This window comes from Brachycentrus maculatus, unplaced genomic scaffold (genome assembly GCF_059751285.1).
Source record: "Brachycentrus maculatus isolate JH-2025_06_01 unplaced genomic scaffold, ASM5975128v1 h1tg000685l, whole genome shotgun sequence".
Lineage (NCBI taxonomy): Eukaryota > Metazoa > Arthropoda > Insecta > Trichoptera > Brachycentridae > Brachycentrus > Brachycentrus maculatus.
This window is the reverse complement of record NW_028281417.1, coordinates 219,676-222,483: the sequence shown is the minus strand read 5'-3', so window position 1 is coordinate 222,483 and position 2,808 is coordinate 219,676.

The window sequence follows — 2,808 nt, the reverse complement described above, 5'->3', positions numbered from 1 at the left end:
GTTATAGCGTTTCTTTTATATATATCAAGTATGTATGTTTTCGAGGCATTTTCGAGGCGTGGACTTAACGTAATCGAAAGATTTAGGGAGGCAGAGTGATTGGCCCTGCGCTCCCGAGGCCTGATGTCCGAGGACCCCTCAACAGGTCGGCTCAACCTTGTTTCCCGCTTTGTCTGGCCTCTCTTCACCAACCTGCTTGGCATGGGAGACCCTTCTGGTAGTCAGACTACCGCCATAGCCTGGTGAATCACTATCAAGCCCCCTCACCGCGACAAGGTGGGGATCAAGGAGGGGGTCTCTTTTACAAGGCATCAGGTTCCCGACCACTGCTGACAATTCGTCGGCAGTTCTCGTCGGAACTTCGGGACGCGGATCTGACTTGGGAGGATGCGAGGGAGCTGGCAGCCGACAGAAAAGCTTGGAGACAGTTTGTGGACTCTATATGCTCCACCTAGGGAGCGGATATGGTTATTATTATGTATGTTTAGCCCTTTCCGGCCCTATGTCGAATGTCATTTGACATTTTTTTCTTCATCAGTTTACTGTTAAAATACAAGAAAACATATTTCTTTCTCACTTGGGACGAGGATTCAATGATTTTCATAAACACTAGAATGTTTATAATGTTCACAACTTTCTACCTGAGAATGATACAAAAGGTTTGTTTTGGGGGCTGGCTCGGTACCGTCACTCGGATGTCCGGCTACCGGCTTCAGTTACACTCGACCCGTGCGTATGTGAGCAGCAGTGATTACGATTCCGTCCACAATAGCCCGCGTGTATGGAAAAATGTTACGCTCAGCGAAAAATTCCTGGAGGTAGGAAAGAAACCCGATACATTTGCGTCACTTGCGAGAGAAAGCCCGGCCTTTGCGTCGGTGACCGTTTTCACCGGTACCATACATTAGATGTCTATAAAATGTAATCATAAGAGACAAGATTGTATACATTCAAAATAAAAATAACAATTTAAAAAATATATAATATATATAATATAAAAATTTTAACATAAGAAGTTTCACAATCTGGCGGTGTCAAAAGTCTGCGTAATCGGAGGGCATGTATGACTAGATGTATAGATGTGAAGGAGGCGAGGAGTGTATGTCAGGACAGAAGAATGTGGCGTTCCATCCTCTCTGCCTACCCCTGCGGGGAAACGGCGTGATGGTAGTAGTAGTTGTAGTAGTAGAAGTTTTATTTAAAAAAAAAAACTTGGATGTATTGTTTACCCTGTAATGCTGTAAATCTATTTTGGACCTGATGGAATTTTTTTATGGACCGGAAAGGGCTTTAGTCATGAAATATATTATATTTTGTTCTGGAGGTCCCGGGTTCGATTCCCAGGGGGGTAAAAATATATAAAAGTGATTTTTTCACTGTAATATTTATTCAATATTACCCTGGACTGGTACCTGAAGCGAAGGGCTGATCACCTTTCCTTCATGTGTAAACGATCAAGATAACACTGCGTTTATATGACGCAGTGCCCTATGCACCATTGGGGTGTGGATAAGAGTTTTATTATTATTATTATTATATAATATATACAAACATAATATAAGAGGGCAACAGGTTGTTGCCGAAACTAGTTGGTTTTTTATAAAATTGTGGGTGGATCAAATAACAGACTTTTTATTTCTCTAAATAAAATGATTAAAACTATTCATTTCCAGTGAAAACATCCACTTGACGCAACGCCATAATTCAATTCATTTATTGATCTGGCGTTTATTTTGTAGAACTCCATTTTAATACCAATAATATAATAAAACCCTTATCCGCACCTCAATGGTGCATAGGGCACTGCTTCATATAAACGCAGTGTTATCTTGATCGTTTACAAACGAAGGAAAGGTGATCAGCCCTCCGCTTCAGGTACCAGTCCAGGGTAATATTGAATAAATATTACAGTGAAAAAAGTCACTTATATTTATTTGGCCCCCCCTGGGAATCTAGCCCGGGACCTCCAGAACGGTAGCCGAGCGTGCTGACCATTACACTACGGAGGCAGACTAGATTTTAGTTTATGTATTAATTTTTTAATCAAACACAGATTTTTTGAGTCTACTAAGTTGTATTTTATTGTTTATAAAAACACATACAAATTGATATTGTGACAGTTTTTTCGACTAGTTATGGCATTTTCAAACGAATCTGAATTTAATATTATTTTTTGACATCTCATCAAAGATGAAGACAAATATGGAAGTCTGGGCATTTAGGAGGCTGACGACCGTCATAGGCTGGTTCAAGTGACTTTACACACGTGTAACATTCACCAATTCTACCCATGATTGACAACCACACTACTCTTTTTTTTAAAATTACCTAACGTCCAAGTGACTCTGAAATCTAGCTACGGCTTATGCAACACCGTTTATCATGTCCCTACTCAGGCTTCAACTTTATAAGTTTCATAGCCTATGCCTACTTGTGAGTGGATTTACTCTTTATGTTTAGAGTTACTGTAATTTCATGTAATTCATGAGTGAAAATTCTAGGCAAAAACACTCGCGACACAACTCAAATTCTTGGAAGTTCTTTATATATGAACCAATTTAGAAACTTGTTCATGAATTACTAAAACTTCACTAGAGACATCTATTGGTGAGATGTAAAGAAGCTTTTTATTAAGTAGAATCTCTTATGTGAATTCTTTGATGAGATGTCAAAAAAAATATTAAAATAACTCCTATAATTGGAGATAATCCAGATTTGTGAACAAGTATTTGAACACTCTCAAAATGTTGTAAATGAACTTCACATTTGCTTGAAAATGCCATAACTAGGCGAAACAACTGTCACAAT